Source organism: Bactrocera neohumeralis, chromosome 2, assembly GCF_024586455.1.
Source record: "Bactrocera neohumeralis isolate Rockhampton chromosome 2, APGP_CSIRO_Bneo_wtdbg2-racon-allhic-juicebox.fasta_v2, whole genome shotgun sequence".
NCBI classification, from domain to species: Eukaryota; Metazoa; Arthropoda; class Insecta; order Diptera; family Tephritidae; genus Bactrocera; species Bactrocera neohumeralis.
Genome location: NC_065919.1, coordinates 55,317,488 through 55,334,151, shown reverse-complemented (window position 1 = coordinate 55,334,151; position 16,664 = coordinate 55,317,488). Strand labels below are relative to the sequence as shown.

Genomic DNA, 16,664 nt, shown 5'->3' with positions numbered 1-16,664 from the left:
TATGGTCTTTTATTACATAACGAGTAATAATTTCAGCCACACCAAGCAACCCAATTGCTTAAGTATATTTGCAAAAAACACATTTCTCCAGTTGAGGTATGTATGGTTTAATAAGCTTTACGTCGTCGGCGGAACACTTGAAGAGACATTAACTGATTCTGATAGCATTTTGATTCTGAAAGAGTATACTATCGCTCTATGTGTTCTATTATAAAGATACCCATTGAAGAAATCTTGACTGAAAGACCAGAATATCAAGTTTATGTACGAAAGTTGAGACATTTACTTTATCGAAAGATTTGCTAAAGTCAGCGTGTATAAAGCCCGAATGCTTATGTACCCCAAAATCTAATGATACATGGTCTAAAAATTCAAGTCAATTTGTTAGAGTAGATTTCGCTTGCAAGCTTCTGACTTGAAAATATTTCAAATATTTATTTAGACTTTGAGTATGTTATTTTTTCTAAGGTACATCCTAGCAAAATATGAAATTAAAGATATATCTAACAGAGAAAGAGCCTACATACCACTTACTACATGGTACACCATGTATAAATGAACTTGTTCAAAGCTCCCAGAGATTGGGTTATTAGAGCTTTCGTTGAAAATTTTTCTAAAAAAAATTTTAGCTTTCGTTTTCGTTTTTTCTCGTGTCAATTTCGACACGAATTTTCATTCAAAATTTATTTATAGATTTTAATAATTTTTTCTTATTTTTATTGCTCTTGATAGAATGTACAATATATGTATTAATATTTTGAAATAATTTAATTGCATTTTCGCTGAGAAATTAAAAAAAATTGAGTTGGTAAAAAATATTTGATTACGATTTGTTGTATCTCAAAACGAACTGAAGCGTGGCACGTTATTATTTAATAACATTGGCCTAGAATTTATGAAAGCTCTCTAATGTAAAATACGCATTTCCCGGAATATATTTAATGGTCTTGTTGGCAACCTTTTTGTCATATGTATTACTGCATTTATTTTGCAAAAAAATAAATAAATATCTCCTACATGTGATAGGCCACGCTTAGCGAAAGCAACAATATGTTTATAAATTAATAAAATATTTACTCATTTGACACACATGTACATAATTTATTTTAGCACAATACACACTATTATATAATTAAATATTTAAATAAATATAATGGCGAAAAAACTGCAAAGCGCAGCATTATTTTTCGCTTAATGCACAGCGGAAGTGATTTTATTATGCTGATGAATTGGTTTATATGCAATTACCGTTACAATAAATAGCATACATTTGGGCGAAAAACAAATTAAATCAATGAATTAAATAAAATTGATCAATGCCGGGTGAATTTTTGCGGTTGCCAATGAAATAAATATGACACCTAGCGTTAGATGTAATTTATTAATTATGCTTAAATTCAATAAGTTTCAACTTAATTACAGTTTTTGTGGTCGCACACTTTTCAACGCAACAAAATACTTGCAAACAAATGCGGAAACGAAAATGTGACAAAATAACTTATGTGTAATTAAAAAAAAATAAATATGTTTTGCGCTCGGAAAACTAATTAGAAGTGTTTTATTGACCTTTCGGTTTTTTATTTTAAGCAATTATTTTTTATTTTTACTTTTTCATTTTATTATTAATATTTTTTGTTTTAAAAATTATATATATTTTATGTAAACAATTGCCTGCATTTTTAATTTTATATATATATTTATGTAAGCATAAAACTGTAATCGTATTACCTCATGCGCAAATTATTTGTGCAAACTAATTTCAAATTCGGCGTCACTTGAAACGAGATTTTAAATATTTATCATATTTCGTTACCTCGGCATTCAAATTGCCATTACTGCAATTAGTGTGCTAATTACTTAATTTTTTAATTGCAAATGCAACCCTGCATTTATTTGAGTTTTTTGCGCCCTAACAGTTTATCGCTTTATTTATATGACACGCGCATTCTTACAAATAATCAAATAATTACATAAAATATTTGTTATTTTCTATTCGATACTTTTTTATTTTTGTTAATGTTTGTTGTTTCTTTTTCCTTTGTTTTAATGTTAGTTTTGCTGTTTAAATTTTTTTGTTTTTTTGCTTTATGGGTTTTTATGGTTTTTGTTGCATTACTATCGCATTATTTTATGGCTGCTGCACAGTAAATGACTCGCAATGTAATTAACTGCTGTTGCGGAAGGAAAGAAGCAAAACAAATAGATTTAACTGCAATTGAAACCACAATAACGGTACGTGCAAGAGATGCATTGAATGCTTGATTTATTTTCCATTGCGTGGTGTTAATGAAAATTGCGCAAAAATTTTTGTTTTTGATTTTAATTCGAACTTTAATTACATAAGCATATCACGTTTGTAGATAACAGTGTGATATCGTAAAAATTAATTTAATTCGAGTTTAGTCAAAGCTTACAGTGAGTTAAATTTTAATTTTTTAACGTTTCAAAAAAAACATGTCGCTAACAACATGTACACAAATGCAAAAGTTTCCTTACAAGAACTTGATATTACTCTTTTTACGATATTAGACCGATTGATCATCGGTTTTCAGGTCGTAAGCATAGATCCAAAACTCATCGTCAGTACTAATACGAGTCATGATATCCTGATAGTCGGAAAGCATTGTTTACTGACGTTTATGCGATCCCATTTTTCGAAAAAAATTAGTGATTTTGAAAACAATCGTGCTTTCACTTCCAAATGATCTTTCAAAATGGTTTTCACAGATCCTTCCTACATTCCAACAATGTCAGTAAGTTCTCTGGCTGTTGGTTGTCGATTCTCAATTCCCAATTCGTTTATTTTAATGACGTGTTGATTATCTGTGGATGTTGATGGCAGTCCTGGACGCGGTTCATCGTCAACGCGTTCTCGACCCTCTTTGAATAATTTGTTTCGGCACCAGAAATTTGATTCCGCACACGAAATTTAATGGAACTTCTTTGCTAAATAATGAAATTATTTATTTGATGTGACATTTGGCAAATGTCACTAACAATCATACCAACATTTACAAAAAAATATCGACGAATGGCTTTTCACGCGAAATTTAAAATAAAAAGTATTTCTATTTTTACACCACAGTAGTATACACTTTATAGAGACTCTCACGTTTGCCTTGGGTGTTACATCTATATGTCAATCTACATTAATCCCGAAGTATAATTAATATTTGCATGTTAAAGTGCTGTATGTTTAAAAATGTCGTGTGAAAATCGTCATAAATTTAGAAAAAAATGATGCGCAAATATGCAGTACATTTTTTTTATTTCTTCGGCACAGCACAGTGCTGCCAATGCTATCTCTAAAATCATTTAACTTTTTCTGCCGTCACCGAAATGAACTCAAGTTAGCTGTTCTTCAAGTCAAGTTGATCATCAATGAATCCAGCAAACCACTGGTGCAGGCACTGTTGCCGTTAAGAAGGAGGAAGCGAAAGAGAAGAACTCGAAGTCAAATGAATGAAATGGGTTTCGGTCTCTTCGACCAAACAGCACTACACTACTTAAGTGTAACCCCTTTGTCTTTAATAACTAAAAGTATTAAAATCAATCAAATCAATTTGGATATTCTAATTATTATAATTAAATTGAAATCAGCGTTTATTTTTTTAAATATAAATATTAGTATTTATATGGGTCATCTCCTGAAACTCTATATTTCGTATAAAACTCTATTATTATATTACATTACAAAACAATTATATAAATGGTACACTCGTGGCCACGCAAAAGTTACCACTCAAAATTTTTAAGTATTGTGCGTATTTGACTACACTTTATAGCGGTACTTTTTGCGGTATAGAAATTTTTTACTTAGAAATAAATTAATGACATGTTATTAATCAAAAATATTAAAAATTAAAAACAAAGCACATTCAGCTATAGATAAATCGATTGAAAGATAGTGAACTTTACAAAACTAGCTCGAAATGTAAGAGACTGACATGTGGTGAAAAAATAATATTTTTTATTTTTTTAATTTAATTTCATTTACAATACGAGTACAATTGAAATTAATATTTTATTTTATTTTTTTTTAATTGAAACATGAAATTTAGTTGGTGCAACACTTTAAAAACAATAAAATCGGCCGTAATAAATTAAAAACTATATTTATAATTAGATAATATAATTTACTTTACATATGCTTACTAAAAACATAAAATAAAACAAAATTGAAAAAAATTCCGAAGGAACGAAAAAGTCCGAAAAAAAATTAAGAAAGTATAGTGGTAATGTTTGCGTGGCCACGAGTGTAGATGAAGAAGATGGATATGTTACGTTGCTCAAGGAGATACGGAACATTACCACAGCGGCTCTCTGAAAAATATTTCGGAAAGGTCGAGATAAACTCCGGTAAAAATAATAAATTAAAAACACGATTAAATTGCGTGTTGAAGTTGATATGTTTATTTCTAGTTTTAACTGCAAATTAAACGAAATTTTTACTATAAATAGTTTGAGAACGAAAATTACAATGTTCTTAAGGTAAAATAAGAAGTAAACTTGCGCCTCCAATTATGAAGAGCTTGTAACCTGGAAATGGAAGACATTTAGCTACGATAAAAATACTAGCTACGAAAGAACACTTGTTCTCCATATTCGACCCTTAGTTTGAGAAATGCTGACGGAAGGATTCAAGAGATTAAAGGTTTGAAAAAATATTTTTCCATGCCATTTCACGGAGATGAATTATAATGAGCTTCCACTTCTACATGGGTTTCGAAAAAAATATTAGCTGTATTTGATTCGACAAATGTTGACGAGTAGTGAATCGAAAAAAACATTAGATCTAGAACAAAACCAGGTATCAATATAGCGATTATAGCACTTTAATGAAATAACCGCTTACTTTTTTGTATAAATTCAACTCGATGATACTGTTATTACTTTCACATGTAATTTTGTTAGAATTTCAAGTGCTGTGAGCAGTGAAATGGCGAAACGAACACATCTATTGGACAGCTATAGTTTAGCGAAACTTGATTTTCAAAAACTCTGTTCAGATGCCAAAAAACACTTTTGAACTTAACTGGCAACTATACTGTTAATTTTAATGAATTTTTCAATAAAATTGATAGCGCTAAAAGCTTTATGAGACTGACGAGAAATCAGCCAGATAGGAGCAAGCAATAAGTGTCTCAAATAGTAACTTTTCCACTCCTCCTTTTGCGCTTTCAACTATTGAAATTAACTTTAACGACTTCCAAGCAATAATACTGTCTACAATAACAACAGCACCAACACCCACTAAATCAACAACGCCAGCGAAAAGTCAGCATATATTAATAAATAAACGAGTCGATATAGAATTTAATTAAAAACTTGAAACCTACAACAAGGAACACAACCGCAACGAGACCAACACGACCGAAAGCGCCAACAACACTGCGTTGACTTGGCGAAACTCCTTTCAGGGAGGAGTGGCTTGAAATAAATAAATGGAAAGATGTCGGTCTCGCCCAAATATGTTGTCTACTTCGACGCTGGTTTCGCTACTGTTTTTGCTGTTGTTTGTGGTACGAGTATTTCGGTTGCTTGCCTGCGCCACAGTCGGTGCTTGTGAGTTCAAGTGTTCTGCATGAGCGAAGACTTGGATATGTGTGCCAGCGAGTAGACGTGGTTTAACGTTACCAAAATACAGTTATATGTCATGATGACTACATGTAAATAACGGTACGTTTTAAATACGTACAAAATAATATGAGACATTAAAACCGCCTCAGCAATGCCATGGCAAAGCTCGAAATAAAGTCGCTAACCTTGAAGAAATTGCAGTATTTCGAATAAGGCAACAACATTCGCACAACAACTTGCATAAGTAAGCGTACAAAACATTACAGTTTGGTAAACACAAACGGCAAAATGGAGCATGGTCTTTAAAATTCAAAAATATTCGCTCGCCAACAGAAAACTAATTACAAATTCAAATGAGTCATTCTTCCAGCGCCGTGACTTTCAACACGCCGTCCAAGTCCAGCCGGCAGGTTGAGTATTTACAAACACACTTTCACTCATACACTCGCACTCTGCTGTGTAATTTTTATGTAGATTTTCATGTACTTATGCCTACAAGCACTAGCAACGGGCTGTCATTAACGTACCCTTTCGGGAGATGGACAAATGACTTTTCTAATGATTTCTGTAGCTCAGACATGCTTACATATACTTGCTGTGGCGTGCAATTGTTTGCACTAAACGGCTCTATTTGAGTGTCTTTTGTTTCAAGTTTGAATATTTGCGCTAAGTAAGGACGCTTACAAGTGCCGACGAAATATTAGAAAGGCTTTTCTTGCAACAAATATTATGCCTGGGAAATTGTTATGAGAAAGTAGTATTAATGCTTAGTAGCTTTCAGTTATAAGCTGGTGTTTGTCTTGCGCAGGTATTTCTTTTGGAATAAATACCTAACGTTAATAATTATTTTCAGCAAAGTTTAAATAAATGAAATATTAATTAATCCTGTAGAAGTAGGCCTTTGAACTACCTTTTATATTAATATATAAACTGCTTTCAAGTTTTGCAAGACTGTTGACGAAGTGTCAATGTTGCCGCCAAGTGATATTTGCAAGCTTTACGTAAAAAACGAACGGAGGTGAAAAAAACGATATAGCAATAACACTGTATAATAAAATCGGTACAATATTTTGAAAAAGTTACGCAGTATTTTTGGAAAAATAGTATATTTTTTCGAAGATTTGACTTTGGTCGCTAAGAGCAACCGTCAAGCCTAAGAGAAGTATATTATACACCATTGAAATACGAAGAAAACATGATGATATGCATTAGAGTGGATCAATTTACAGGGAGCCAAAAAATCGCGTGTGCAGAAAATGTTCTACGTATCATTCTGAACAACTTTGCACAATAGACTATGGATCTATACAGCCGGTGTTGGGCCAGCGATTTTTAACACGAAGTTTAAAAAGTCAGAATACCCGGTTGTATGAGAGGTATGTGATAGCATGTCGAATGCGAATGCGCTAATGCTTTTCTTGCGGCACAGATGTCGGGAGCTAATGAGCGCACGGCGCAACGATGGATGTGCCATACGTTTTAAGAGCGGCAGGGAGGCAAAAAATTCAATATCTTTGGAATGGTATGAATGAACAAACATTTTTTTGCAGATTATTAAAAGTGAATATTTTTTGCGTTGCATGACATACTTTTCGATTTTTTTTAGCATGAAGAACATTTTAAAAATTACAATTGTTTAGCAAAAAATTATGTAAAATATTATTATTTAAATAAATGGATCGTGAAAAAATATCTATAATATAGCACTACCATTTTTCTTTGACTTCACAAAATTTCATCGATTTATCTCCAGTGGTTTATGAGTAAAAAATTTTACAATTTTATCATGCTCCAAATTTCAACCTTCAATAACTTTAACAAAAAAAAATAATTTTGACGAAATATTTATATCACTACGTATGCGTCTGGTCCCCTTCCTAATGAACTGCTAATTTTCAAAATCGGAGATTTTTCGAAATTTTCGTGGATCACTTGACGTGGTTTGATCCAGCTGCTAAAAATAGAAAAATGGTTGCCAAAGGGCTCATGTCTTAAAATATCGAGGCGTTTTCTGAGTTAGCAACCGTTTGAATGTCAAAAAGCATTTAGTAAAGTTCGTGAAATCTTGCCTAATGCATCACCTTTTTTGGTACCGATAACATCGAAAAAGTTAATGAAGCAATACTTGAAAAACGTCATGTTGGCATCAGAGAGTTACTAGCGAATATCAGCATCTCTGTTAATAAAATATAAAAATAAAATACATTTTGGAGACTGTCCAACAATTTAACGAATGGCGCTCCATAAATGAGCCGAAACAATAAAAAGAAATCACTGAAGGCACTGAAAGCATTGAATTCCATCCCACCCGAGGCTTATAATAAGTGAATGGTTATTTGGATTAAGCCTTGATATGCTTGTATTGTAACAAGAGATATTAAATTTTTTTTTTTTATTTCAAATTTTGTTTTTTTAATTCCTTTTTTAAAAAAAATATATATTTTTTTATCTGCTTAAAGTATAATATCTTCGAAAAAAATTATACAAATATTTATTTTTTTCAATATAATAACTTAAAAATAAATCCGACAAAACGTTCACCGGCGCTCTGGAACGTACGTGTCAAGCTTGACAAGTATTTGGTTTAAAACTGTGTTTTTTGAAGCGGTGATCACTGCAGCTCGATGGTGGATTTCACTGAAATTTATATGCCTGATAGAAGAATTTTTTTTATATACACTTCTTATAAGCACTTAACTATTGGTTTTCTCCCCAAAATTCTGGAAAAAATTTTCCTGAGGTTGCCATTTGGTTAATTTAAAACAAGCTTTGATCAGGTACGAGATTTTCCATTATGAAACTATATTTTTTCGATTGAACAATTGTCTGAATCGCCAAGGATTAGTGATGGCACCGCAAGAAGCTACAGTTGGAACTCGATCAACACAAATAGCTGCACTTTTAAAATTATAATTTTTTTTTCGTCAAATTTCTGTCAAGTCAAGTTGAAAGCGTCTTTAATCATGCAATGGTTTCACTTTTATAAAATGAAAAATTTGCTTGCAAAAAATGCTGAACACTGTAATTTTTAAATGTTTTTTTTTAACAATTTTTTTTTAATAATCCGGTTCAAATTTGATCAGTTAAATTTCAATTACTAAAGAAGAAAGAATAAAAATGTAAACAGTAGCAATCGATTAACAGATGATGTGCTCTTTTAATTTATCAAAAACAATGACATTTATACCCTGAAGAACCTATGAAACAAGTCTCCTTGTATGATGGATAACTATAGTGTGGCAGTTAACGCTTTCCTCTTGCGAGTTTGTTTATTAGCTGCCTTTCAATGCATGTGCCACCAAATTATCACACAATAAATATTTGATTAGTATTTTATGTTGTAGGAAAAACAAATAATTTTGACCTTGAATTGAATTGAATTACTCAGCAATGCAACGCTTTCTAAAGCACACTCGACGCGGTTGAGCGATGAGCATGAGTGTCGGGCAAAAACAATAGCAATATAAATGTTTATTGTGTTATACATAATAAATAAGCGCATATTTATAGATGAATAAACACATAACCACACATAAAATAATTATATATGTACACATATACATACATATATACACACAAGTGTTTTAAATAACTATGCCTAACCTGCTTAACTGTAATTACGTGGTTATGCGGTAAGCTCGAGTGGAATGTCTCTAAACAATATTAATGACAACCAATATGTACTTGTTTAACTATAAGAACGCATCAGTTATCGATATACATGTGTGTATATGTGTTCAAGTACGTTGCCACCAATGAATTCAATTACGGAACAGATACTATCGGCCCACACGTGCTCTCGTTATATCAATACAATTCAATTTAGTTAGCTCAATACATTTGTTGCTTAAAATAAGCACACATACAAGTATCTGTGTATGTGTGACTTTATTTGAATGTGTTGTGTGTGGTCACACATGCTCATTTGTAAACTACAGTGCTAATGCCGCTGATGGGCTGGCGTACATTTCACTTTCCTTTCTGCACGGTGTGATACATTCAGCACACACGACGAAAGTATCAATCAATCTTAATTTAATCCAATTACAACAAATAATAACATTAGTGTTGCACCAGCAACAATGGCGAAGCGGAAACAAAGTCGCACCAAAACAAAGCAAAGAAGGCATATCGAAGGTTCAATGTGCTGTTGAAGAAGAAGCAGAAATAAATAAAAAAAGTAAATTGAAGGAAAAAAATGGAAATAAAAAATAGGAAAACACTCAATCCAAAAATAAAAACCGTTACGAAATTTACTTAACCATTTTAATGTGGCAGCGGCACTTGTGGCATCAACATGACGGCATGCTTCAGCAATGTGAGCGACAACAAGCTTGTAAAACGCTAGATAAATATGAAAAATATATATATACAAATAGCAAAAACAACAAACACGTTAACAAAAAAAGCAAGAAAAAATTTAAGACAACAAAAACAACCATTAACAAGGCCAAGTGAAGAGCCAGCGATTTCGACAATCGTCATTGATGCTTGGATAGTCAGCGTAAATGGCATCATATGCCACTAATCTGACCGCAAAAACAAAACAACAACAAGCTTAACACATACACTCGCAGCGAAGTTGACCGAAATCCCATCAATTGATTATCAATCAAGTGGGAAAAGTGCTGCCAATACTGTCGCTGCTGTTGTTTTTGTTTTTGTTAATCTTATTGTTGTTGTTGTTAGTGATACAACCGCCATTAGCCTTTGGTTGGCAGCGGCAGTGACGCGCTATACCTTACTTCAAGTGGCGTTGTCCCAGCCACACACACACACATTCACGCCACTTTTCTCATAGCATACATTTGGGCGCACACATCCTACGAAAGCCCGCATTCTGCGAGGGATAAGTGAATGAGTGAGCGAATGGCAAGCAAAGAAAAGCATCCTAATGGAATTTAAGCTGTCAATTTCTGGCGAAATGGTTGACAACATTAAACCAGCACAAAATGGAATGCCCACGAAAAGCACGACAAAAAGCAAACAAAAAAACAAAAAAACGAAACGAAAGCGAAGAAAAATTTAAGTGAAAACAAGCATTGGGCGTCACTAAAATAAATTGAAATGGCATAAACAAAGATGGGGACTAGCGGCGAGGCATATAATATTAAAGACAGTTAAACTGCTGGCTTCCGAATTGTGGATGGAGCCAGCCAAGTATGGGTCAGCTGCTAGAAAGGCAGCGAACTGTGGGCGAAGGCAGGCGTGCCGAATGTGAAGATTTGATAATGTCGATTTTCGCTGAAGTTGGTGGCCGAGAAGAGATTTTTTTTTGGGGAGAAAGACGCATGAATAGAGAAGTTAAGAAATAGAAGCATTAGAAACGCCGTTTTCAGCTGAAGACGTAATTCTTTTTTTGCGGTTAACCATCACTGTTTAAATAATATATTTTCAATACTCTTAAAAATATAGAAAAACGTTTTAGAAACACTCAGCTTACAAATTTGTTGTTGTTGTTTTATAAAAATAGAGATCATTCTTGTGAGCTTAAGAATCTGGATTTTGTGGACAGTACTCTGCATTCCAAGTCAATGCTATCTCTTAACTCTGAAGCTCGCTTTAAAAGGTTTATATATGATATGTGATTTATAATTTCGAAGATTTCATAAATGCCTAGAAATGAAAAATGTAACTAAAAATTCTTATAAGCAATAAAAAAGTCAATTTCGTTTTTTTTATGATACGTTGTGTCACATCTTTCTTAGGTGACGATATAAATATTCAATATCGGCAAGATGGATTTAGAATCTCCCGAGAACTTAAATTAAAAGCGACAAGATTTAAAAAAATTTCAGAATATGAGTTTTCAATAATACAAAATTTCTTAAAACGCAAAAAAAAAAAAATACCTAGTTTGGCCAACTGCATTTAGATAAAAAATTTATTTAGAATGTCTTAAAAAGTACAAACAAATCTTTAGTTGGACCAACACCCTTCAAATTTAATGTTGTCTTAGAACAAAAGTAGGCCATCCCAAACCAAAGCGAACATTTCCAAATAAACGACAAACTTTTCCCGACAACTACTTGCTACACTTAATTAAAGCATATTTATTGAAAGAAATAAATGAGTTTTTCTTTGCACTCCTAAAGGTATGCTATATTTTATATTATCCAGCCATTATGGCTTGTTGTCCTTACACAACTTCTTATTTACTTACTTTTATAGCAGCGGCCAAAAATGCAGAAACTTTTCACTGTTGTTTCACTTCCAGCTTCTTGCCCCAAATTTTACTACACACCGTGGCATATACTTTTGGGCGCAAAAGCACAATACAGCGGAGGTGCTAGCCTGTTTATTTGTAGCGCACACACAATGTTACGGTTTTAGAGTGCAGAGTGAGGTTTCTTATAAATGAGCGAGGTGCACGACACTCCCGGGTGTACTAGACGGGAAAGAAAGTACACAATGCTATGTTGCTGGCTGTGAGATGAAGTGTGCCTTCCTTTTTGCAAATGTAAATTAGCCTGATTTGATTCCTGACTCATCAATTATTCACTTAAAGTGCAATCCACTTTGTTATTATAGACACACTTTCACAAATGAGATTCGATTTTCAATTTGAGTTTGCCACACGCACATGCCATTGGTGGCAGTTATTAGGCATCTGTTGCAACAAATTTATTGATTGTTTGCTTGTATACGCTTTGCAATTATTTCAACTGCTGTCTTACTGATCTTCTGCTACACTCTGCTTAATCCCGCTTGAGCTGCGACGTTTAAGCTCGAGGGCGTTTTCGCGTTTACATACAGACAAATGAAATGAGTGAGTAAGTACAAATGATGGAAATAAGCCAAAAGCTTCACTAAGCGAGAAGTAGTTATATTAATTGTCAAATAAAAGCCGTTAAACGTTAGGTATGCTTGTTAATGAAGCTAAACACTCCCGCGCCTGAATGTATGCTAGTTATAAATAGGCGCGTAATTTCGAAAATCAAATGCAAGTTTGATTACTGCGTGAATTGTTTGCTACAAACCCGCTCTTTGATTGCAACAAAAATGCTTGCCACAAAAATATCAGGAAGTTTTATTTGTTAACACTCACACGTCTATGCGCCCAAAAGCATGCATCAATTATTCTATATGTGCTCAAAATAGAGCACTACAATTATCCAACACGTGTTTATGATCGCACAACAATACTTTTAGCACAAACTGTTCGTTTTATTTATTTTTTATATTTTTATTAAAATAAGTTTCACTTCGGTTGAGCACTTCGGTTATTTATAAAAATTATCAATTAAAATTTTCTTTGTTATATATCAATATTTTTCACAACAAACTCTCCTACAACAACTTGCTGCTGCTGCTTCAAATCAAAATCTGTCTATATACCGTTACAGCGTTAACGCGCTCAACATGTCAACATTGCCGAATAGTTCACTTCAAACTAAACGTTTTTGCTTTTACTCCTTCAAACCAACTGAAATTCCAACTAGACGAGCAGACTTCGTCAAATCCGCCGTATACACACTTCGTGTATGCACTCGCTTCTTTAGCATAGCGGTATATGCCTCGTTACCAACGTTGCCCATGTCGTTATTATTATAAGGCGGTTCGTTTACCGGGCTATCGCTGAGGTTCGTTGTTGTACTCGTGAATTCGCCGAAATGCACTGTGCTGGCGCTCTTTGCTGTGAAGCCAGTTGTCTGAGCGCTTTCATATTGTGAAAGGGGTCGTTCGCACCAGTAGTGAACCAGTAATTTGCTAAGTAGAACGCGCTCAATAGACAATGTTACGAATTGTTGCTCTCCGAATGCGGCGAATTCGTTCAGTATTTTTAGAGAAGTGTTTCAAGTAAGAGAATAACGGTTCGGGCAGTTAAGAGTTGCTTGAGTTGTTCAAATGTGTGGGTGACTTGAAGTACGAAAGCAGGTCTATGTGCTATATAGAACATTTACTAATAAAAGAATGAATTGGAAAATGTAAACAAGTGGTATTTAAGGTCATATTTAAAAGTGTTTTTGAGGTTAAGTTAGATTAGGTTCGATGACAGATCTAAGGATCGCACTTCAACTACTATATACAGTCCTTTGTGAAGCCCTCGCGAATAGAACTCATGTATACGATTTCATAGCTCGGTAAAGCGCTTTTTGGTCAGTACAAATTTGCTTAAGCTTTTAATCTGTATTGCCACCAGCTCGATGGAACATCCGAATGTCGAAGCCTTTATCTTACGAACACGAGAAAACCAAAAAGAAAATGTTTCCACATCACTTTCTTCCATACAGCTTCTGCAGCTGGCATCCATAAGCCAACGACGTGCCAGAACCCCAACAGCTACGGAGAGACTAGCCCTAAGGGCAAAGAGTTTACTGGTTATCTAATGGCCAATCTATGGACAAAAGGTTTCTGTAACCGATGACAGGCCAGCTTTGGTCAAGCTCTTGCGAAACTTAGCTATCCAGAAGTAGAACAAACGAGGAGAGTGAAGACCGGCCCACTCTCATTCGACTCATAGCGAAGCAAGGTAGCCTTTCTTTTCCATCTTATAGGCTTTACAGTTAACTACGGTTCCGATGTAGCTTGGCGCGCACACTAGTCTTATCACAAATTGACCTTATATCATAAATAACGAGTTTTTTTTATCGCCGCCCAGCTATCAGAGTGGAGCAGTAAGTCTATCGTTGCCTACAATGGCATCAAAAAAACATTACAATAGTCATAATGTCCGAAACGGAAGTTGAAAGGTAATTCCTGAAGTCAAAGCGAATGAGGATTTAGGTATGGTCTGACACATGTTCAGTTAGAAACCCAGATTCACTGAATCCGTGAGCACATTTTACCGCCATATACCTAACGCCGATATCTGTAGGCCGATGACTTGGGCTGGCTGAAGAGCGCCGCCCGTTGAACGCTCTCGAGCTTCTTTACAAATGTGTTATTTTCTAGGCCTATCAATGATCCACGAGGTTTTGGTACCCTCTTAGTTATTTCCCCAAAACATTCAGTTGAAAGTGTTGATTTTAACATTAAGACCAGTAATATGTAATAAGTATATTGTGTAAATAATGAGAGAATAAAAAAAATATGGGTCATTTACCAAAAAAATCGAGTCCATCTAACAGTGATGGAGCTAAACTTTAGTAACCTGCTAAAATGTCGATTGTATGCAATATCTAATATTATATCCCGCCATTTAGAAGAACCTTGAAATGTTTGATTTAGGCAGCTGTCTTAAAGACCATAAGGACTTGAAGTGCTCTCAACTTCTAAATTCGGGACTTTGTTTCTGCACTATTTATCTATATTTATTTTTAAACTCTTGGAATACTATACTTGAAAATGAGAGCTTTTGGCTTAAAAGGAAAATAATTTATAAAAATTATTTATTAAATATTTTAAAGCAAGTAATCTGTCCTTAATAAATAAATTAATAAATTTGAAAATCCAATAAGAAGCGCGAAAATTCAAAACCTCATACACACATATTAATTCACAATCACTATCCGTTCCGAATACCAGTCGTATTCACCTTTACTACTCTCTATAGTTAGTAAGCCAACCGACTCTCTATCATATGCTCTCTTTCGCTCTGCATTGCTCGGCTCAGCTGCTCATAAACTCATGCGAATGCGTGCGCAAGCGCCAACTACCCCTAAAGTTCGCCTCAAATGCCCCTTAGCTGCATACCGGATTTATTCCTAAAAAAGTGGTGAGTTACTCGCATAACAACAAACAGTTATTTCGCTTCGCCCAAATGTTGCAGCAACATTGTGGCCAGTCTGTTGCTCAACACTTAACATCCATTGAGGCGTAAAACGCGTACACATGTGCTCGAGCCCTCAAATACCTTTGTATGTACATGAAGGTTTACAGTTACGAAAATTTATTTTCTGTGTCATTCGCTGTTTGATAGCGAAAGTGAACGCTACTTGCGGCGAATTGCGCGAGGCCGAGGGTAAGCCTCCATATTTTTGGCTAGCCCTTTTCGTGCAGCCTGTTGGCTGAATTACCATCTAGGCTTCTGTGTTACTGATGCGTGGATGTTCGTATATCTGTATATGTGCTCGTATTTTTGGTGTTTTGCCAAATATATTTAGATTTCGTTAAATGCACTGAATTATCGAGAGTCATATGGTTTGTACTCGATTAAATTTTACTCAGTCGGAATAAAATTATAGAAGTCATGCATTTATTAATTTCTTCACTACCATTTGTTTTATAAAATTTTAGTAGCCTTAAAAAGTATATAACTGTATAAGTATGCCTGTTGCTATAAATAGAAATGTAACATGCCGGGTTGATATGATTTCTAAAAGTCGTTTTGTCCATTTTTAATATGTCATGATCTGTAATTCTTTTTCATTGTATTCGGCAATGATTACAATTGCAATTGCAACTTTTCGTGCGTATTTGCCATTTAATGGTCGTAATAATTGTCCACCTCTGCTCGCTAATCGTGGAATTGTTGAAAATTGTCTACGTTTTCTTGACATAATGTTCAAGTGCCAAAAAGAAAAAGAACCGCACGAAGTAATGAAAATATTGCTGCGTTCAGGCAAGTGCTGCTGAAGATGGGAATTTGTCGATTCCAAGACGTTCTCAAGAATTAGGACTGTCTCACAATACAACCTGGCAGGTTTTGAAAACGATTTCGGTCTGCATTTATATAAATCTGTTCTCACTGAAGAGCTGAAGTTACTGAACGAACGTAAATGTCGCTAAATTCTTGATTTTGCCTTGGAACATCTGGAAAACGATGAGGCTTACTTTCATCTGAGTGGTGCGGTAAATATTAAAACTGTCGATTCCGGTGCGAATAAAATACTCAAATTATTCATGAACAACCATCACATTCAACTATATTGACAGTTTGTCTGGTGGAGTCATCGGTCCGCACTTCTTTCGAAATAAAACTGGTGACAAAGGTACTGTCAATGGAGAGCGGTATAAAACGTTGATAACCAACTTTTTACAGTGGTAATTGGAAGAAATTAATCTACAACAAACGAATTATTGCGAAATAATTTGGAGTTTCGATAATTTTAAGAAATTTGGACATTGAATGGCCCCAAGAAGTTGTGATTTAAAACCATTAAACTATCTTTTGTGAAGTTATCTGAAGTCATTGTTCTTTA

The 16,664-nt window shown here is 34.2% G+C and overlaps 1 protein-coding gene across 1 annotated transcript in view; it reads right to left on the bottom strand.

The window, feature by feature from the left end:
• The window catches only part of LOC126751672 (hemicentin-2), a 268,902-nt gene extending 255,923 nt beyond the window's left edge, over positions 1-12,979 (bottom strand). The window contains exon 1 of the mRNA XM_050462126.1: positions 11,744-12,979. The gene's annotated coding sequence lies outside the window, so the exon portion shown is untranslated. The remainder of the gene's footprint in view (positions 1-11,743) is intronic.
• Between the last annotated feature and the right edge of the window lie 3,685 nt (positions 12,980-16,664).